At 45.6% G+C, this 23,595-nt stretch overlaps 1 protein-coding gene across 1 annotated transcript in view; it reads left to right on the top strand.

The window, feature by feature from the left end:
- The window catches only part of RAB30 (RAB30, member RAS oncogene family), a 232,604-nt gene that overhangs the window by 130,829 nt on the left and 78,180 nt on the right, over window positions 1–23,595 (top strand). The gene's annotated exons all lie outside the window — the stretch shown is intronic.

Genomic DNA, 23,595 nt, shown 5'->3' with positions numbered 1-23,595 from the left:
GAAAAATAAAACTCAAGATTTCTGAGTGGCTTTATTTTAAAAAGCAAACTCAATACGTGACAGCACTGGGCGATGAATGGCATCCAGACTTGGAGCTTTTCTGCTGCCAGCTCTGTCCTCTGCATGCCCGTTCTCACATTTCAGCACAGAATGACGGCACCGCTCCACAATCGTCCTGCCAAGTGCGTCTCCAGACGTAGCTGGCTGCTACTTCATCTCCTCCGATGGATGCTGTGCTCGTTGTCAAATCTCCGATCGCTGTTTGATCGGGAAAATATATTATGAGTCATATGTGGACATCTATCAACAAAACCGAGATGATAATCTCCTGCAGAGCGTCTATGTACACACGTCCTGATTCATCCCTGTCTTTATATCCTCCTACAGAACAAGAATCACTAATAAGGCTTCTCTGCACCGCCGCTGTGTTCGCTGATTTAGAGAGATGAGGGAGTTCAGCAGCCTTACACTAAACCAGAATCTTAAACATGCAGATTTACATTAGGAAAACCTCCAACACCAATATTACTAGAACCCAACAAATAACATCAGAAGGCAGTTCAATTAAAGCTGAAGTTATAGCTGCGTACATTTCGGCCTTCTGTGGTTCTTCCCGTCACCCCTTCCTTAACATGCTCATACAATTTTAAATAAAACTCTTCCATTTGTAGCTCACCCCTTAAGGAACCGCTGGTGAATTTGGTCCTATTTCCCCCTTAGAGCCCACCCTGCTGGGCATGCCACATTTTCTGCACTCTTCCACTAGTTCAAGTCTAGGGTTTTTTTATTTTTATTGGGAATGATGAACTTGGATAGAGGTAGGGAGCAGTGCCGGGACAAGGTCATCTAATGCCAAGGGCAAAGATGTCAAAATGTGTCCCCCACCCCCTTCTTTTAGGGTTAGCGTTAGCAGTGATGCCACTGTCACTACTCCTGTCAGTCTTGTTACAGAAGTATGTCACAGTATGCCCGCATCCCTGCAATAAACCATTCCATCCAGGGTAGCCACCCCTCCTGTCCACCCCTTGTCCCAGCCCCGGTAGGGAGCATGGGATACCCTAATAAACTTCAAAACTGAACAACTTGAGGACTCCTCAATTTCTGGTTGTGCTGCACAAAAATGAATGTCCCACAAGGTCTCTATGATGCTGGCGACCTGTACTCTTTCCAGAGTTAAAAGCTACAAAGCTACACACAGTCACTATTCTTCAGCACTGGGGTCATCTACTTGCTCAGCCACAGGATCATCAGTTGCATCCTGCCAACATCCACCAGGCTCTTCCTAGTGAGGGAGAAGCAGACTCACACGACCATAGGACCATAGGAATGTTGGACTCTTTCCCGCAACCGTCCTCCTGGCTTTCTCCATTGAGCTTCTACAGACCCTACTTGATCTCCAGATATGGATTGGCTAAACCTAGCTGGGACCTCTGTGTCTTCCTGAAGACTTCCTCTAGGATCCTGTACCAGGAGGCAGAGCCCCACGCACAGGGGTCTTCTCCTGCAGGACTAGACCCAGGAACATTGCATAGACTGCCCAGGCCCAGACTATTTATGGTCTCTCTCATCACCTACTGAACACACCTCACCAGGGATTGGCTACAGTTCTGTCCTTCCTCCCACAATGATTCTAGAATCCTCTAAAAGACAGGGGGTAGTAACAGAGCAGCAGCCTGTGGAACCCTGAGCAGCCCTAGATAATCAACCCCTGCGGCACTGATTACAGGGGAGCCAAACTAAATTAACCTAGCAGCCTACTCTACACTAAGAGGGTGCTACAGCCTTCCCTGGCTCCTCCCTTTCCCCCTCATGAAAATGCTAATGACATTTTAAATAAACCCTTCTATTTGTAGAACACCCCCTAAGGAGCTGATGGTGAATTTGATGCCCCATTCCTGCAATAAACCATTCCTCCCAGGGCAGCTGCCCCTCCTGCCCACCTCATGTCCTGGCCTTGGTAGGGAGCATGACACACCCCGATAAACTACAAAACGGAATGACTAGAGGACTGCTCAATTTTTGACTATGCTGCACAAAAATGAATGTCACACAAGGTCTCCATGTTGATGGTGACTTGTACTCCTTCCAGGGTTAAAATCTACACACACACTATTCTTCAGCACTGGGGTCATCTCACATAGCCACATGATTATTGGTTGCCTCCTGCCAACATCCACTAGGATCTTTCTAATGGGGGAGATGTAGACTTACACCACCATAGGACAACTGGACTCTTTCCCACCGATGTCCTCCTGGCTTTCTCCATTGAGCTTCTACAGACCCTACTTGATCCCCAGACATGGACTGGCCCCCCCAGCAAAAGCTATCTAGGGTCTCATTGTCTTCCTGAAGACTTCTTCTAGGATCCTGCACCAGGAGGGCAAGTCCTCACACAGGGGTCTCCTTTTCCAGGACTGGACCCAGGAACACTGCATAAACTGCCCAATCCTCAGACTATTTATGGGCCCTCTTACCACCTACTGAGCACACCTCCCCAGGTATTGGCTACAGTCCTGTCTTTCCTCCTACAAATATTCTAGAATCCTCTAGAAGACAGGGAGTAGTAACAGAGCAGCAGTCTGTGAAACACTGATAATTCGAGCCCTGCTCCACTGATTACAGGGGAGCCAAACTAAACTTACTTAGCAGCCTGCTCTACACTAGGAAGGTGCTACAGCCCTCCCTGGCTCCCCCTTCCCCCCTCATCAACATGCTAATGACATTTTAAATAAAACCCTTCCTTTTTTATTACATACATTATTTTAGACCTGGTGATGTCATCATTGGGTCTCTGTGCATCTCTATGCAGCACAGGAAGATCACGGCTGGTGGAAGAGGCTGGCAGGGTGCTGTACATGGCTTCCTGAGAACATCATGGCACTCTACCTCACTTCTCCTCTCAAGAGCCCTCAGCCCGGATGCAAGCAGCGGGAGTTTGCCTTTGCATGCAGACTTCTCTAAGTAACACCCACAGGCGATGTTGAGCTTCCATGATTAGTAACTGAAATCCAATGAATGAAAGTGGGGGGGTTTGGCTGGGGATAGTCAGGCTAGTCAAGAGAGGGATAGAACAGGGGTGTCAAATGCAATTTCATCACGGGCCGCATCAGCATTATGTTTGCCCTCAAGAGGTTGTATCTGTAAGGCCACTTTCACACTGGGGCGGTGAGTGCGCCGGTGGTAAAAAGTCGTTTTAGCGGCGCTTTACCTCCAATTTTGCGGTGCTATTCGGGCGCTAGCGGGGTGCTTTTACCCCCCCCCCCCCCGCTAGCGGCAGAGAAAGCATTAAAACCACCACAAAGCGCTGCTGCAGCAGCGCTATGCTGCCAGTATAGCCTCGCTGCCCCATTGATTACAATGGACAGGAGCGGTGAAGGAGCAGTATACACACCGTTCCTTCACCGCTCCAAAGATGCGGCTTGCAGGACTTTTTTTAGCGTCCTGCCAGCGCACCGCACAGCAGCGGCTCTTTCAGGGTGCTTTTCAGACACTATTTTTAGCGCTCAGAAGTCAAGAGCCCCCCCCCATCATCAGAAGTCAAAAACCCCCTCCCCCCGTCACCAGAAGTCAAGAGAAGAGCCCCCCACCCTCCCTTACATCACAGTGCTTCTGCTGGAAATAAGCTAGGGGTAGTGCTGGGAAGCAGGAAGCGTAGGGTCTGGAGGAGGACTAGAGGAGGGGGTCTGCTGAATGGTGAGAACAAGGGAGGATGAGACAAGGGGGTTCTGCGGCTACACAGAGAGATGCAGGATCTGTAGGAGGTGTTCAGTCCTCCTCTCCTCTGCCAACTGCTGAGACCGGGGTGGCGGAAAGAAAGAGACAAGTCTGTCTGTGGCTGCATGGAGAAGCGCAGGATCTGGTGGAGGAGTTCTGTCCTCTCTGGTGCCGACTGCTGAAACAATGTGGAGGCAAAGATGAGGGCGAGGGGAGGGGGATTGCTGCAGCTGCAGGAGCGGTGCGAGGCCCACAAGAAATGGAGAGCCAGATTCAGTCTGTAGGTAGGGTTGCCACCTCATCCCTTTAAACCCAAACACATATTAATTACACAGGTTCTGTGGCTGATTAAGGTGGTAATTCACTTAGGGCCTTATCTGCATTAAAAAAGCCACAGAACTTGTGTAATTAATATGTGTTCGGGTTTAAAGGGATGAGGCGGCAACTCTAAGCCTGTAGGCCTTGTGTTTGACACAGGTGCACTAGATGATGCTGGACATCCTCTAGCCTAGAAATAAGGTGGGCTCCAGCTGACTTCCTGCAGCTTCTCATGCACATGTAAGAAGCTCACAGTGTGCAGAAAAAGCTATTTCAGTACAGGAGTTATGCTTTTATCTACCAGTATGTTTTTGGATTGTGAGACACTCCATGCAGATATAAACTTTAGTGAGGATAAAAATATTAGCACTGCAAGGTGGACAACCCAACCCCTTAGCCACCATGTGGCCTGGCTGTTATGGCGGCACTAGTGGTAGGACCAGTGAAGGCTGCCATGTAGAACACAAGGTCCTTAAACAGAGCCGGTGTTATGTCGAATAGTGTCTGCCCTGTACTACGCTAAGACAAGGAGACGCCAAAAGTCTCTAAAGATGAGTCCAGGTTCAAGCCCCACCATCCAAGTGGACATAGAGTTAGAAAAAAAAATTGCCATGCCCAAAGCGTGGCGAGTGAAGTGAGCCCGCGAGAGGCCCTGTTACTAAGTGCTACCGTCCACTTGGATGGTGGGGCTTGAACCTGGACCGTTCATCTTCGGAGACCTTTGGAGTCTCCTTGTCCTGGGGTACGGGGCGGACAATATCTGATGGGGGGACAGTTTTTGGCAGAACACCGGTGATGCCATTCCGGCAACACCTCACATCACCTTTAGACATGTGGTATGAGCCATGGCAAAGGCCACCTGAGTGAATTCGGGTAACACTGTTTTATTATAGGGGACCTTCCCCTATTATATAACCTCTTTCTTTATATCAATACGATAATCCATTTAGCTATAGATCTAGTTTTCATGAAAACTTTTCTGGTAAAAAAAAGAAATAATAATATGAAATTTGAGCACGGCCTGCTACTTGGCAATCCATCCTGTTATGGTCTTCTGCTGTCAGTTCTCCCTGTGCCGAGTATTGATTGATGTGACAGTGCAGGGGGGGGGGGGGGTAAAAAAGAAGAAACTAGAGATTGTAAATGTGTTCCGAACGTCAGTGCCTGTTACATCAGCTGCAGATGATTCTAAAGATGGCGAAATGACCTAAAAGTCTGGATCTTAAAGGAAAGCTCCATCTGATCACCGTACAAGCAAAAGAAACTAAAGAGAACCTGTCACCAACTGATTACAAAAATGCAGATAAAGGAACAGAAAAAAAAATCAAGTGTTTTAAATCCTTTACACTTACCATGTATGTAATGGGGTCATTTCCCACTAACCACCAGTATAAAATGAGATCCTTCTTTCACAATCAATGCAAAGCACAGAAGGTTTTTCACCTTAATGCATGTATGACTGGGTTGCGTGTGCAACCATTTACCATGATCTCCAGGCCCTTACAGGGGAACGGACTTTGTTTTATGGGGCCGGATGAACTAAAACAATCAACTTCAAGTGTGGTGACATCACCGGCCTGCTGCAGACGCGGGGTGCGGAGTCAATCTGCCACAGTGGCAGATGAGATTTGTAGTCTCCCCTGAAGGGGGCACACAGCGCTCGCTGCGATCACCCGAGCTGACAGCGTGAGAAGAAAAAAAAAGCCGATTGCCAGCTTCTGTATGAAGCGGCATCGGTCCTGAAGAGGAAGAGGCGAAGCTGCCTCATATGTGCCCACAAGTACCGCCTGCCAGTGCCACAAATCAGTGCCCACAGTAGTAAGTGCCAGCAATCAGTGGCACCGTTCAGTGCCCACAAGTGCCACCTATCAATGCCCACCAGTGGCGCCAATCAGTGCCTCATCAGTGCCTCCTAGCAGTGCTGCCTATCAGTGTCACCTACCAGTGTCAATCAGTGTCCATCACTGTCACCCATCAGTGCCCATCACTGCCACCCATCAGTGTCCATCAGTGCCAGCTATCAGTGTCACCTATTTGTGCCCTTCAGTGTCACCTATCAATGCCCTTTAGTGCCACCCATCAGAACCCACCAATGCCACCTATCAGTGCCCACCAATGCCGCCTTATCATTGCCCATCAGTGCAGCCTATTGGTGCCCATCATGGCAGCCTATCAGTGCCTCATCAGTGCCTCCTAGCAGTGCTGCCTATCAGTGTCACCTACCAGTGCCGATCAGTGTCCACCACTGCCATCCATCAGTGTTCATCAGTGCCAGCTATCAGTGTGACCTATTAGTGCCCTTCAGTGCCACCCATCAGAACCCAACAATGCCACCTATCAGTGCCCACCAGTGCTGCCTTATCAGTGCCCATCAGTGCAGCCTATCGGTGCCCATCATTTCAGCCTATCAGTGCCAATCAGTGGAGCCTCATAAGCGTACATCAATGAAGGAGAAAAATTACCTGTTTGCAAAATTTATTAGCAAAATATAAAACTGTTTTGTATTTTTTTTTTTTATCTGTCTTTTTTAACAAAAAATAAATAACTCAGAGGTGATCAAATACATCCAAAAGAAAGCTCTATTTGTGGGAAAAAAAATTGTTAAAAATGTCATTTGGGTACAGTGTTGCATGACCGCACAATTGTCATCCAAAGCGTGACAGCGCTGAAAGTTGAAAATTGGTCTGGGCAGGAAGGGGGGTCTAGGTGCCCAGTGAGCAAGTGGTTAATAGAGCAAAGGGATCCAAATAAGAGAAGTTAGTTGTTCAGATTTAATTCTACTTTAACAATTCAATCGCACGATTAAATGGACACTTAACTGAATCAAATCCCTTTAACTGGTGCTTCTTCTCGTGCAAAACATACAATATTAATGACTGTTTAAGTATCAGTATTGTGATCTCACCCTGACCTGGCTGCATTGCAGAGGAGGGGGGAATGTCAATGTAAGTGTTCCAATCACAGTGTGCAGTGCAGGTCGTGATGATCTGCGGTCACTGCAGCCATTGCTAGGGTAGGTGCCTGAGGGTACAGACAGGGGGCAGTCATGGGTGGCAGAAAGTGCTATGTTCGTGGACTAAGGGGATAAAAAAAAGGCAATGTTGGCATCCGTAAGGGCCCAGTAGATATATATATATATATATATATATATATATATATATAATGTGTACATAAAGATAAGATCTCTGTATATTGCAATTAATCTTCACTTTGAAAATCCATCTTCATATACAATAAATGATCCAACCAGCAACTGTCCAGTTCCAAGCAGTGCTTTGCTCTTTACAGAGATCTCATCTTTATTTTTTGCTGTTAATTATCGGAGAATCAATTGGGAGCCCGCTGTTGATGTGATCTCGATGTGGTGAGAAGTACATAACACGGCAGGAGTGACTCACTCTACTTTCAGTATCTCACAAAAGTGAGTACACCCCTCACATTTTGTAATTATTTTATTCTATCTTTTCATGTGACAACACCGAAGAAATGACACTTTGCTACAATGTAAGTGTACAGCTTGTATAACAGTGTAAATTTGCTGTCCCCTCAAAATAACTCAACACACAGCCATTAATGTCTAAACTGCTGGCAACAAAAGTGAGTACACCCCTAAGGGAAAATGTCCAAATTGGGCCCAATTAGCCATTTTCCCTCCCCGGTGTCATGTGACTCATTATTGTTACAAGGTCTCAGGTGTGAATGGGGAGCAGATGTGTTAAATTTGGTGTTGTCGCTCTCACTCTCTCATACTGGTCACTGGAAGTTCAACATGGCACCTCATGGCAAAGAACTCTCTGAGGATCTGAAAAAAAAGAATTGTTGGTCTACATAAACATGGCCTAGGCTATAAGAAGATTGCCAAGACCCTGAGACTGAGCTGCAGCATGGTGGCCAAGACCATACAGCAATTTAACAGGACAGGTTCCACTCAGAACAGGCTTCGCCATGATCAACCAAAGAAGTTGTGTGCATGTGCTCAGCGTCATATCCAGAGGTTGTCTTTGGGAAATAGAGTGCTACCAGCATTGCTGCAGAGGTTGAAGGGGTGGGGGGTCAGCCTGTCAGTGCTCAGACCATAAGCAGCACACTGCATCAAATTGGTCTGTATGGCTGTCATCCCAGAAGGAAGCCTCTTCTAAGGATGATGCACAAGAAAGCCCGCAGTTTGCTGAAGACAAGCAGACTAAGGATATGGATTACTGGAACCATGTCCTGTGGTCTGATGAGAAAAAGATAAACTTATTTGGTTCAGATGGTGTCAAGTGTTTGTGGCGGCAACCAGGTGAGGAGTACAAAGACAAGTGTGTCTTGCCTACAATCAAGCATGGTGGTGGGAGTGTCATGGTCTGGGGCTGCATGAGTGCTGCCGGCACTGGGGAGCTACAGTTCATTGAGGGAACCATGAATGCCAACATGTTCTGTGACATACTGAAGCAGAGCATGATCCCCTCCCTTCAGAAACTGGACCATAGAGCAGTATTCCAACATGATAACGACCCCAAACACACCTCCAAGATGACCACTGCCTGCTAAAGAAGCTGAGGGTAAAGGTGATGGACTGGCCAAGCATGTCTCCAGACCTAAACCCTATTGAGCATCTGTGGGGCATCCTCAAATGGAAGGTGGAGGAGCTCAAGGTCTCTAACATCTACCAGCTCTGTGATGTCGTCATGGAGGAGTGGAAGAGGACTCCGGTGGCAACCTGTGAAGCTCTGGTGATCTCCATGCCCAAGAGGGTTAAGGCAGTGCTGGAAAATAATGGTGGCCACACAAAATATTGACACTTTGGGCCCAATTTGGACATTTTCACTTAGGGGTGTACTCACTTTTGTTGGCAGCGGTTTAGACATTAATGGCTGTGTGTTGAGTTATTTTTACAGGACAGCACATTTACACTGTTATACAAGCTGTACACTCACTACTTTACATTGTAGCAAAGTGTCATTTCTTCAGTGTTGTCACATGAAAAGATAGAATAAAATATTTACAAAAATGTGAGGGGTGTACTTACTTTTGTGCGATACTGTATATGTATTGCTTTAGCAAATTTGATTTCGCCTTCCTCTGGATCAACTGTGGGTATGTGGGATTGTATGATATTATTATTATTATTTTTTTATTTTTTTTGTGGTTGAACTGGATGGACTTGTGTCTTTCTTTCAACCTGACTATGTATATATATATATATTGCAGATCATCGGGCCCTTAGGCTGGAGTCACACCTAGGGCATTTTTAGTGCTTTTTGCATTTTGCAGGTTTGCTCTACAGAACGTGTTCCATAGGAAATCATGTTACAGGGACTGCGGTGCAAACCTGCAAAATGCAAAAAGCACAAAAAATTCCCTAGGTGTGAATAAAGCATTAGGCTCGATTCACATCTATGCATGTTGCTTTTGAGCGTTTTTGCAGTGCTTTTTGCGGTGCTTGTCGCATTTTTGGATTTTTACCGAGATTTTGCCGCGTTTTGAGTTTTGAGTTTTTTTTCTTTTTCTTTTTTTTCGTTTTTCTTTTACATTGTGGTTAGCAACCAGCTATATACAGTGAAAAAAAAAAAAAAATGCAAATCACGACAAAAATGCGGTAAAAACGCGGTACTTGCGTTTTTGATGCAGGTCCATTGACTTCTATTACATGTAAAATGCATTTGCATGAAAAAAAGTCCCCAACCCTTTCCAAAAACGCAGAGGCACAAAAATGTATTGATGGGAACATGTTCCATAGGAACCCATGTTAAAAAATTCCCTGCATTTCTGCAAAAATGCATCAAAAAACGCGTTAGTGTGAATCAAGCCTTTTACCGCGTATTTTTATTTATTTTTATTTTTTTACAGTGTGGTTGCTTAGCGACCAGCTATATACAGTGTAAAAAAAAAAAAAAAAAAAAACGCTAATCGTGGCAAAAACATGGCAAAACGCAGTAAAAACGCGGTACTTGCATTTTTGATGCAGGTCCGTTGACTTCTATTACATGCAAAACGCTGCATTTTGCATGAAAAAAAGTCCCCATCCCTTTCCAAAAACGCAGAGGCACAAAAATGCGTTGATGTGAACATTTTCCATAGGAACCCATGTTAAAAATGTTCCCTGCTTTTCTGCAAAATGCAAAATGCATCAAAAAACACGTTAGTGTGAATCAAGCCTTTTACCGCGTTTTTTTTATTTATTTTTTATTTTTTTTACAGTGTGGTTGCTTAGTGACCGGCTATATACAGTGTAAAAAATAAAATCAAAATACGCAAATCATGGCAAAAACACAGTAAAAACGCGGTAAAAACACGGTACTTGCGTTTTTGATGCAGGTCCATTGACTTCTATTACATGCAAAACGCTGCATTTTGCATGAAAAAAAGTCCCCGACCCTTTCCAAAAATGCAGAGGCAGAGATGTGAACATGTTCCATAGGAACCCATGTTAAAAATGTCCCTGCATTTCTGCAAAATGCATAAAAAAACGCGTTAGTGTGAATCAAGCCTGAGATGGGGTGCCTGCATTTGTTTTTTTATCTCCAGGATTTTTTTCTCTTTATTTTTCACCTGCTGATCATGTGATCATCAACATGCTGTTGAAATGTTAAAATAAAACCTTTCCATTTTCATGTCATACCTAATCTTAGACCCAATGATGTCATCATAGTGTCTTTGTGCTTCTCTACACAATGCAGGCAGATCATGGCTGGTGGGAGGACAATGGGGTCCCCTGACTTAGGCCTGAAATGTATAGTAATCACAAAAATGAAGAGACGTTTTATAATTGGGATCTGGTGTTCGGGTGGAATTTGGAATTCATTCTATGCGTCCTTTCACCTAAAGCCTGGAGCCAGCAGATACAGACAAGACTCGGCGCTTTCCCCTCCGCGCCATAAACCACCAGATGACAGTTGAGCCGGCGGGGGGGGGGGGGGTTCTGTCCAGATCAGGTGACCATCTCATATCTATGGCCGGCCAGCCTGCTGATCGCTGTCATAGAGAACAGAGAATTACCATATCTTCTCTTCCCCCAATCCTGTCATTTTCAGATTGTTGCATCTCTGTAAGGGCTTTGCTCCCCGAAGAGTGATCTACGCCGGGATCGCTCTTCAGAGAGCATTTCACAGGCAGTGCAGAGATGTTCTAACTCTTTGCAGTAGACAGTGTTTGTTCGCATGGTTGGGTTTGTGTCGCTTCATGTTGCGTCGTGTGCCAAAATGTATCCAAAATGTATCCAAAATGTATCCAAAATGTAGCGTCCGGCTGGCTTTCAGCCAAAAGTAAATATGAGCCGCACTCCAAAACTGAGCACTTCTTTCTATATTTAATTCATCAACAGATGAAAACTTACATACATGATTCTTTTCACCTGAAACCGCGTTCCTTCGATGCGTTTCACCACTGCTAGCTTGCTCACCAACAAAAGGCGCTAATGCCTGCAGTTTTCATCTTTTGACAAATTAAATATAGAAAGCAAAACAGCTGTGGTGAAATGCGTCAAAGAAGATGATTCTGGGTGGAGACATTAATGTGTCCAGTTTTTGTCCTTTAACAAAATAATTATAGAAAGCAAGCCGGCAGTGGTGAAATGCGATTTTTTTTTTTTTTTACATGTTTTTATTGTATATGTTTTATAGCAGAAAGTAAAAAATATTGTGTTTTTCAAAATTGTCGCTCTTTTTTTGTTTATAGCGCAAAAAAATAAAAACCGCAGAGGCGATCAAATACCACCAAAAGAAAGCTCTATGTGTGGGAAAAAAAAGGCCGCCAATTTTATTTGAGTACAACGTCGCACGACCGCGCAATTGTCAGTTAAAGCGACGCAGTGTCGTATCGCTAAAAAATGGCCTGGTCATGAAGGGGGTAAATCTTACGGAGCTGAAGTGGTTAAAGTGGGAGTCCGCCGGGACTCCGCGTTTTTTTTTTTTTTTAAAAGCCAGCAGCTACAAATACTGCAGCTGCTGACTTTTAAAATAGTGACACTTACCCGTCCAGCGCGCCCGCGATGTCAGCACCCGAAGCCGATCTCTCGATCGTCTCTCGGGTGCTGCCGCCGCCATCTTGGGTATGGGAATCAGGAAGTGGAGCCTTTCGGCTTCATTTCCCGGTTCCCTACTGCGCATGCGCGAATCGCGCTGCGCAATAAGGATGGACCCGCTGCCTCTGGGATCTGTGTGTTTCCCAGCAGGCAGCGGGGCACTTGCGGAAAGGGGCGGGCACTTGCGGAAAGGGGCGTAATCTACGCCCCTTTCCGCAGAGAGCTATCCCGGAAGTGGGTGCAGATACCTGTACTGTACAGGTATCTGCACCCCCCTCCCCCCTGAAAGGTGCCAATTGTGGGAGGGGGGGAGGGTTCCGATGAGCGGAAGGTCCACTTTAGGGTGGACCTCCACTTTAAATATAAAAAGAGCTGCTAAGTTTTGGAGTGTGGCTTGTATTTACTTTTGACTGAGAGTGGAGAGGACACCTGGGTTGTTTGCATGGCATATGTACATCCCCCCTCGCTCTTGCCTAGGCAGCCTAAAGGGAGAGCAGTTGGAAGGGGGCGGTAAAACACAGCTCAACTTCGCATTGTTACTGCCCCCCCCCCCCAACCTCATGTGTAAAAGAGGCCTAACTCTTTCTGTCTGACACTGGGTCTGAGAACTAGTAACACACACAGTTGTGCATTCCAAGTTCTATGGGAAAGTTTACATTTAGGCATAAAATATTGCGGTCACGGAGAGGTTAAACAATGTTATTAAGAGGTGTGTTAGGACTACAGAACACCACCCATCTATATTACGCCTTATTATGTACTTATTATTTTACGTAGATACACGGTATTGTCAAAAGTATTGGGACGTCTGCCTTTACACACACATCCCGGTCTTAGTCCGTAGGGTTCAATATTGAGTTGGCCCCTTTGCAGCTATAACAGCTTCAGCTCTTCTGGGAAGGCCGTCCACAAGGTTTAGGAGTGTGTCTATGGGAATGTTTGACCATTCTTCCAGAAGCGCATTTGTGCGCTCAGCCACTGATGTTGGACGAGAAGGTCTGGCTCGCAGTCTCCACTCTAATTCATCCCAAAGGTGTTCTATCTAACCCCTGAAAAATAACCCCACAACAGGACTCTGGGCAGGCCTGTCAAGTCCCTCCACCCCTCTAATTCATCCCAAACTTGTTCTATCGGGTTGAGGTCAGGATTCTGTGCAGGCCAGTCAAGTTCCTCCACCCCAAACTTGCTCATCCATGTCTTTATGGAGCTTGCTTTGTGCACTGGTCCAAATCATCCCCCCTCCACCAAATGATTTGGACCGGTGCACAAAGCAAGCTCCATAAAGACATGGATGAGCAAGTTTGGGGTGGAGGAACTTGACTAGCCTGCACAGAATCCTGACCTCAACCCGATAAAACAACTTTGGGATGAATTAGAGCGCAGACTGTGAGTCCATCATCACTGCCTGACCTCACAAATGCGCTTCTGGAAGAATGGTCAAACATTCCCATAGACACACTCCTAAACCTTGTGGACAGCCTTCCCAGAAGAGTTGAAGCTGTTATAGCTGCAAAGGGTGGGCCAACTCAATATTGAATCCTACGGACTAAGACTGGGATGCCCTTAAAGTTCTTGTGCGTGTAATGGCTGGCATCCCAATACTTTTGACAATATAGTGTCCTGGGGTGACAACGCTGCTCCTCCTCACCAAGTGAACGTTGTCACCCTAGAACAGGAAGTGTGTTACCGAAAAGATCACTAGGTTAAAAAAAAAAAAAAGAGTTGAAGTTGGGAGTCCCTTGAAATACAAGAAGCTGACCTATGATGTACCTTGCCAGACAAAACTAAAAGGTTAGGTTGTAATAAGTTGATACTCGGCCCGTATACAGGTCCAAGTAGCACTAAACTACCGCTACTCACTTCAGTTGTTTTCTCAGAATGGCCTTGATTTTTTGGCATCTGCTGATCCAAACACAAGCCATGTTGTGCCGACACTTGTATGGTAGTATTGGGTCATCTAGGTCTTGTCTCAGAATGGCCTTGAGTTTTTGGCACCTCCTGCTGATCCAAACACAAGCCATGTTGTGTCGGCACTCGTATGGTAGTATTGGGTCATCTAGGTCTTGTCTCAGAATGGCCTTAATTTTTTGGCATCTGCTGATCCAAACACAAGCCATGTTGTGTCGGCACTCGTAGGGTAGTATTGAGTCATCTAGGTCTTGTCTCAGAATGGCCTTGAGTTTTTGGCACCCGCTGATCCAAACACAAGCCATGTTGTGTCGGCACTCGTATGGTAGTATTGGGTCATCTAGGTCTTGTCTCAGAATGACCTTGATTTTTTGACATCTGCTGATCCAAACACAAGCCATGTTGTGTCGGCACTCGTATGGTAGTATTGGGTCATCTAGGTCTTGTCTCAGAATGGCCTTGATTTTTTTACATCTGCTGATCCAAACACAAGCCATGTTGTGTCGGCACTCGTATGGTAGTATTGGGTCATCTAGGTCTTGTCTCAGAATGCCCTTGAGTTTTTGGCACCCGCTGATCCAAACACAAGCCATGTTGTGTCGGCACTCGTATGGTAGTATTGGGTCATCTAGGTCTTGTCTCAGAATGGCCTTGATTTTTTGACATCTGCTGATCCAAACACAAGCCATGTTGTGTCGGCACTCGTATGGTAGTATTGGGTCATCTAGGTCTTGTCTCAACCTCAGACTAAGCCGTGTCAATGTGACACATGAAACGCTCTCCAAGGTCTCGGAGCGGAGATAAGCTCCCCTGAAAACACTGAATAGGAAGACAGATGGCTGCTTTGTTGCGCACCATATGCACCTCTCCTATTCTCCGTGCTAATAGAGGACATGATGCATTGTGATCCTTATCTGAGTCTGCTTTTCATGTACAGTACCTAAGAGGGGCTGTAAGGTTTAGCCATTTAATAATAAAGGAAATGTGTAGTGGGTTTGTATGCATGATCTTTATTATGGTCAAGAGTAAAATTACAATTTTAAATAATGTTTAATTCTTTTTTTTTTGTAGCTACGAAATGTTACCTATGAATATTTTGTATTCTCATTTACAACCAGCAGGTGGAGCTGTAGAATCAATTTGACCATTTTTTTAAGCTATCATCTTTTTTTCCTATACCAAAAAAAAGAAAAAGAAATCTGTTTACAAAGCTCAATAACCAAAGCGCACAAGTGAATGGGCTAGAATAAGCCAGAATACGTGAATAACCATTTCCTAATAAAATAATTGTATATAGATATAGTATTTATATTCTTCATTGTGGTTAAGAGTAAAAGTACAATTAAAAAATCCTTTTTTTTTTCTAGTTAAAAAAAAATCTGTTGTTTACAAAGCTCAATAACCCAAGCACACAAGTGAATGGGCCAGAATAAGCCAGAATACACAAATAACCATTTCCTAACAAAAGAAATGTATATGGAGATTTATATTCTTCAATATGGTCAAGAGTAAAATTACAATTAAAATAATCCTTTTTTTTCTAGCTATAAAATGTTCCATGTCTATATTTTGTGATCTCATTTGCAACCAACTGGTGGAGCTGTAGGCTTACATTTTTATGGCCCCCATCTGCTTTACTATATAAACAAAATCTGTTGTTTACAAAGCTCCATATCTCAAGCTTCAAATTTCACACACAAGTTAATGAGCCAAAGTAATGATTTCTGTTCCTCCATCCTCACCCAGCCTGCCAATTTTAGCAGCAGTCTGCAAACTGCTGACCTTTGCTAACATAGGGGCACTATTCTTCCAACTGACACCATAAAAAGGGCACAATTCCTTACCATTGACACCAACGATGGGGCTCTATTCCTTCAATTGACACCCAACAATGGGGCTCAATTCCTTAAATTGACACCGACGGGGTACAATTCCTTCCATTGACACCCAATGACGGGGCACAATTCCTTCCATTGACACCAAACAATGGGGCACAATTCCTTCCATTGACACCACCGACGGGGCACAATTCCTTCCATTGATACCAATGATGAGGGCACAATTCCTTCCATGGACACCAACAACGGGGCACAATTCCTTCCATTGACACCCAACGATGGGGCACAATTCCTTCCATTGACACCCAATGACGGGGCACAATTCCTTCCATTGACACCACCGACAGGACACAATTCCTTCTATTGACACCAATAATGAGGGCACAATTCCTTCCATGGACACCAAGGATGGGGCTCAATTCCTTAAATTGACACCAACAACGGGGCACAATTCCTTCCATTGACACCAACGATGGGGCACAATTCCTTCCATTAACACGACCGACGGTGCACAATTCCTTCCATTGACACCAACAATGGGGCACAATTCCTTCCATTGACACCCAACGACGGGGAACAATTCCTTCCATTGACACCAACGATGGGGAACAATTCCTTCCATTGACACCAACAATGGAGAACAATTCCTTCCATTGACACCAACGACGGGGCACAATTCCTTAAATTGACACCCAACGACGGGGCACAATTCCTTCCATTAACTCCCAATGACGGGGCACAATTCCTTCCATTGACACCACCGACGGGGATCAATTCTTTCCATTGACACCACCGATGAGGCACAATTCCTTAAATTGACACCACCGACGGGGAACAATTCCTTCCATTGACACCAACGACAGGGGGCAAAAATTCCTTCCATTGACACCAACGACGGGGAACAATTCCTTCCATTGACACCAACGACGGGGAACAATTCCTTCCATTGACACGAACAACGGGGCACAATTCCTTCCATTGACACCCAACGACAGGGCACAATTCCTTCCATTGACACCTCCGACGGGGCACAATTCTTTCCATTGACACCAACGACGGGGCACAATTCCTTCCATTGACACCTCAGATGGGGCACAATTCCTTCCATTGACACCACCGATGGGGCACATTTCCTTCCATTGACACCAAGGATGGGGACACAATTCCTTCCTCTGACACCAATGATATGGCATTGTTTACTGCCACTGGATACCAGGACATTTTCTACTCCCAATGGCCCTAGTCCGCCCCCCCCTAAAGTCTGAAGGACAGTAAACTGGCCCTTTGTTAAGAAAGTTTGGAGACCCCTGATCTATAGTAGGTTTCAATCTGGGAGTGAATCTTTCAGTCTGAAAGGAATGAACATTTGCTGTGCTCACTCATTTAGAAATCTTCTAGTGCTGGATGAATTGCGTGTCATGGATATATCTGGTGTTAAAGTGGACCTGAACTTAAAAAGTGAAAATGTGCTATGTGATAGGGAATATTTAGTAATGCCAATGATGCCTAAGCAGTAGCCAGAGAAATCTTTTATCTAGAATAATAGCGGTCCACTTCCTGGTATGCAAAGGTGCCTAGGCACTCCTGTACCTATAGCTTCATAGTTGTAGCTGTATATATACCTCCTGTACCTACAAACTCATAGCTGAAAAATGACACTATCGCTGCACTCTGAGACCCACAACTCTCATATCCGAAGTGGGCTGTTGATTTTAAAGTACTGTGAGGCAATCTGGACTTTACAAACTTGTGACTTGTCCATTCAGAGCAAAGCAACATATGTGCTTTAACCCTTCAGCCCTTCCCAGCATTACTCACTTTTTTCCTCACTTCCACCCTATCCCGTGTTTGGAGCGATACATCTGAGTATTTTGGGCATACCTGGTACGAAGGACATATCTGGTACTTCTGGGTACATAGGAGCTTGTGATTCACATGCGTCACCCTTCCTCTGCCAACAATACTCACCTTTCCTTTACTTCCATTTCATTCAACGTTTGGAGCCAAGGACATACCTGGTACTTCTGGGTATGGAGGACATACCCAGTACCGAGGACATACCTGGTACTTCTGGGTATGGAGGACATACCCAGTACCGAGGACATACCTGGTACTTCTGGGTACACAGGATCTTGTGATCACACCTTTCACCCTTCCTCAGCCAGCATTACTCACCTTTCCTTCACTTCCACTCCATTCAGCCTTTGGCGACAAGGACATACCTGGTACTTCTGGGCACATAGGATCTTGTGATTCACTCCAGTGTTAAGCTAAATAGCTCTGTCACACAGGTAGTGTGTAGCCCTGCGTAAACTTTCAGAACAAAACAACATGTGTATTTTAACCCTTCTCCCCTCCTTCAGCATTACTCATCTTTCCTTCACTTCCACTCCATAATACATATGTACCTGGTATTTGGGGGTATAGAGGAGCTTATAAATCACTCCCCTCCTAAGCCAATCAGCGCTGTTGCACACAGCGAATATGTAGCTCTGTGTAAACTCTAATTCAAGCAAGCCTGTGCTTTCTCTATTCAGAGCAAAGCAACAGGTGTGCTCTAACCCTTCACCCCTTCTCATCCAGCATTACTTACCTTTCCTTCTATTCCACTTTGTTCAGCAATGGAGACATACCTGGTACTTCTGGGTATGGAGGACCGACCTGGAATGAAGGACATACCTAGTTTGAAGGCAATAACGTGTACTTCTAGTTACAGAGGAGCTTGTGATTTACTAGTGCTAAGTCAATTAGTTTTTGGAGCAGAAGGTATACCTGGTGCTTCTGGATATGGAGGACACATCTGGTACAAAGGACATACTGTACCTGGTATATGGAGGTCACGTCTGGTACTTCCAGGTGCAGGAGACATATGTGGTACTTCTAGGTACAGAGGACATGCCTGGTACTTCTAGGTACAGAGGACAGACCTGGTACTTCTAGGTTTAGAGGACATACCTGGTACTTCTAGGTACAGAGGACAGACCTGGTACTTCTAGCTACACTATTTACAGAAGACACTCCTGGTACTTCTATGTACAGAGGACAGACCTGGTACTTCTAGGTACAGGGGACAAACCTGGTACTTCTAGGTACAGGGGACAAACCTGGTACTTCCAGGAACAGAGGATATGCCCGGTAATTCTAGCTTCAGGGGACATACCCAGTATTTCTAGGTACAGAAGACACTCCTGGTACTTCTATGTAGAGAGGATAGACCTGGTACTTCTAGGTACAGAGGGCAGAACTGGTACTTCTAGGTACAGAGGACAGACCTGGTACTTCTAGGTACAGAGGACAGACCTGGTACTTCTAGGTACAGAGGACAGACCTGGTACTTCTAGGTACAGAGGACAGACCTGGTACTTCTAGGTACAGAGGACAGAACCGGTACTTCTAGCTACACTAGGTACAGAAGACACTCCTAGTACTTCTATGTACAGAGGACAGACCTGGTACTTCCAGGAACAGAGGACAAGCCTGGTACTTCTAGCTACAGGGGACATACCTGGTACTTCTAGGTACAGAGGGCAGACCTGGTACTTCTAGGTACAGAGGGCAGACCTGGTACTTCTAGGTACAGAGGACAGACCTGGTACTTCTAGGTACAGAGGACAGACCTGGTACTTCTAGGTACAGAGGACAGACCTGGTACTTCTAGGTACAGAGGACAGAACCGGTACTTCTAGGTACAGAGGACAGACCTGGTACTTCTAGGTACAGAGGACAGAACCGGTACTTCTAGGTACAGAGGACAGAACCGGTACTTCTAGCTACACTAGGTACAGAAGACACTCCTGGTACTTCTATGTACAGAGGACAGACCTGGTACTTCCAGGAACAGAGGACAAGCCTGGTAATTCTAGCTACAGGGGACATACCCAGTACTTCTAGGTACAGAAGACATTCTAGGTACAGACTTCTAGGTACAGAAGACATTCCCAGTACTTCTGAGTACAGAGGACATACCTGGTACTTCCAGGAACAGAGGAAATGCCTGGCACTCCCGGGTACTGAGGACAAGCCTAGTACTTCTAGGTAAAGAGAACATGCCTGGTACTTTTGGGTATGAAGATCATACTTGGTAATTTCGGGTACAGAGGAGTTTAAGATTGATTCCAGTGCTAATCCAATTAGCTCTGACTCTGGCAATGTTTAGCTTACAGAGGGCTGTCCTTCGCTCCTGGCAGCTGAACAAAGCGGCAAGGGGAGCAAAATTAAGATATGCATATGCAGGGTTGGGGGGCTAAGGTACCGTGAAACTGTTGCTTTGCCATGTGTAAACAGAGCCCAGGCTCGCATTAATGTACACCTGTCATGATAGCAATATGGCGGTCGTCATTGCTGGTCTACTGAGAATGCCAATTCCCTGGCTGTTCCTGTCTTCATAGAACCGCAAGTTCATACAGCAAATGAAAGAAGTCAGAAATCCTCATCACTATACTCCTTATAGGTCAGAGGGTAATTTTTCTCTTATATCCTTTAGACATGAAGGTAGAAGAGGAGTCTCGGTGGAAAGCTGTAGATAACACTCGTTCATCTAGAAAATTCCAGGACCACTACAGTTCCCAACCTCACCCGTGACTTGCCTTTCAATGCAAAGAGATGTCTATTGATCGAGTGTATTGATCCTCTGGCACATTGCATGCTAACTACATGGACAGGGGGTGCCACTGTGAAATAACCCTTTAGTTGCTGGATAAAATGGCTCTGTGAGCAGATTGTAAGCAAACTCACTCTGATAGGGATAATCATCATCCTACAATAATTGCAAAGCAAAATAACAGATCCAGGCAACAAGTAAAATCTGAGAGCTTCTAATGCCTTCCAGGTCCACAGGGCAACTGTGAGACGGTCCATAAGTAAAGGGAAATTTCCCAAATAGAACGTAGACAAAAATCACCTAGCATGGGATTTAAACTTTCCTTACTCTATCCACTAAAATAAGTTTTGACTATTCGTTCACCTTAACCTCTTCCCAACCGTGCAACACATACACTATATTGTCAAAAGTATTGGGACACCCACCTTTGCACGCACATGAACTTTAATGGCATCCCAGTCTTAGTCCGTAGGGTTCAATATTGAGTTGGCCCACCCTTTGCAGCTATAAAAGCTTTAACTCTCTAAATTAGGCTGTGGCAACTTTCTAAATTAAACCAATAGTAAGTTTCTGTTTTAATGCTCCTAGGATTTATTTAACATTTTAAACAGAAATTTCAGTTTGGTTTTAAAGTGAACCTGTTTCAATGACAACATGCATAATCTAGGATCGGTTTGTATATTGTACGATTCCTCAACTGGAAGGCTCACAGTGCACATTGGAGGCAAATTTTATCAAGCAGATGGTATATACCCGTATGTACATGCCTGCTGTCACATCATAATGCCAACTTATACAATTTCATGGTGACAGGTTCACTTTAAGCCTGGAGCACTGACCAGTGACCACCTCCTCTCTGCAGCTCATACTGCTGAATCTCTAGTCAATATTCACATCATTATCGGCTTGTTTTCAGGTATATAATGGTGATATTTCTCCAAGGGCCGACTGACAAAGATAGCAGTTCTGCGCTTAAGCGAGCGGTTAATCTGTGAACTGTCTGCATTATTGATAGAGGTCAGGGATATTAACCTATGGAAAGCTGCAACCCTGCAGGATGGACCCATGTGATCAGGTCATTTTTTTTTTATTCAGCTAGCTGGCTGAATGAAAAAAATGGGATTTTTATATACAGCTTACCTGTAAAATCCTTTTCTTGAGAGTACATCACGGGACACAGGAGCTTCATTACATAGTGGGTTATATAGGCACCTCTGGTGATTGGACACTGGTTGACCCTAATTAAGGAGAATTCCTCCCCTATATAACCCCTCCCATCTGGGAGGCACCTCAGTTTTGTAGCAAAGCAATAAGAAACCACGTAAAACCCAAGAGGGGCGGGAGCCCTGTGTCCCGTGATGTACTCTCAAGAAAAGGATTTTACAGGTAAGCTGTATATAAAAATCCCATTTTCTTGATCATACATCACGGGACACAGGAGCTTCATTACATAGTGGGATGTCCCATAGCAATGCTCAGATTGAGGGGAGGGAGACACAGATCATAAATATAGACCGCCAGGGACCTGAGGACCTAAACTGCAGCCTGCAGTACACTGCGCCCAAAGGCGATATCCTCTTGCCCTCTGACATCCACCTGATAGAATCTGGTGAATGTGTGGACTGATGACCAAGTCGCAGCCTTACAGATCTGAGCCAGGGAGGCCTGGTGATGCACTGCCCAAGAAGCACTGACAGCCCTAGTAGAGTGCGCTTTCACCTGAAAAGGAGGAATCTTCCCCTTTAAGTCATAGGCCTGAGAAATAACTTGTCTGATCCACCTTGAGAGGGTGGATTTTGACGCTGCCTGACCCTTTCTGGGGCCTTCCGGCAGAATAAATAAACAATCAGTTTTCCTTATCTCAGAAGTTGCCTGAAGATAAACCCTGATTGCTCTAACCACATCCAAAGTGTGAATAGACTCTTCCTCTGTGGACTGAGGGTCCGAAAAAAAGGATGGTAGGATTACATCCTGATTCAAATGGAAACCCAAAACCACCTTAGGTAGAAAGGACCTGTTGGGACGCATAACCACCCGGTCCTTATGGATAATTAAATACGGCTCTTTACTGGAAAGAGCTGCCAACTCTGATACTCTTCTAGCCGTGGATATGGCTACTAAGAAGACCAGCTTTTTAGTCAGGAGAGCTAAAGAAGCTAGATGCAAAGGTTCAAAAGGTTGCCCCTGTAAGGCCGAGAGAACCAAATTCAGATCCCATGGGCATACCGGAGGTTTAACTGGCGCCTTTGTCCGCATGGCCCCCTGGATAAAAGCCCGTACCAGGGAATGTGATGCAAGTGGTTTTTGAAAAAAATACCGACAGGGCCGAAATCTGCACTTTGATAGTGCTTATGGCCAAATTCATTTCTAGGCCTGACTGGAGAAAGGCCAAGATTCTGTTAATGACATACTTTCTAGGATGCCACCTCCTGAGTTCACACCAGGAAACATATGCCCTCCAGATCTTGTAATAGATACGCCTGGAGGCCGGCTTTCTGGCATTGACCAGAGTAGAAAGGACTGGCCCCGAAAGGCCACGGTCTCTCAGAATGTGGGTCTCAGCAGCCAAACCGTCAAATTCAGACTGCGTAAAGCAGAATGGTAGATTGGACCCTGCGAGAGCAGATCTGGCCGGAGAGGGAGGGTCCATGGCCTGCCTACTGCCAACTTCATGATTTCTGCATACCATGGTCACCTGGGCCAAGCCGAGGCCACCAAAAGGACCGACTTCGTCTCCCTCTTGACCCTTCCCAGGAACCGCGACAGCAGCGGGCTCGGGGGGAAGGCATAGATCAGATTGTACTGATCCCAGGGAACCGTCAGAGCATCTGACCCCTGAGCAAGTGTATCTCTTGTCCTTGACACAAACTTGTCCAGCTTCCTGTTGAACCTGGATGCAAACAGATCTACGTCTGGAGTGCCCCACTTGTGACATATGTTCTGAAACACGTCGGGGTGCAGAGCCCATTCTCCTGGGCACAATTGCTGGCGGCTGAGAAAATCCGCCTGCCAATTCTCCACTCCTGGGATGAAGACTGCAGAAAGACACGGAACATGCTTTTCTGCCCAGACAAGTATGCGATTCACCTCCTTTTGGGCCACCAGACTTCTGGTGATTGATATAAGCCACTGCGGTGGCATTGTCGGACTGAACCCGAACCGGGAAACCTCGCAGTCTGTAAGACCACTCTATGAGTGCCATATAAACTGCC

This window comes from Lithobates pipiens, unplaced genomic scaffold (genome assembly GCF_037356315.1).
Source record: "Lithobates pipiens isolate NorthernLeopardFrog02 unplaced genomic scaffold, aLitPip1_a1.2 Scaffold_23, whole genome shotgun sequence".
Lineage (NCBI taxonomy): Eukaryota > Metazoa > Chordata > Amphibia > Anura > Ranidae > Lithobates > Lithobates pipiens.
Note: the sequence above shows the minus strand (reverse complement) of the source record. Positions and strands in the feature narration are given on the sequence as shown.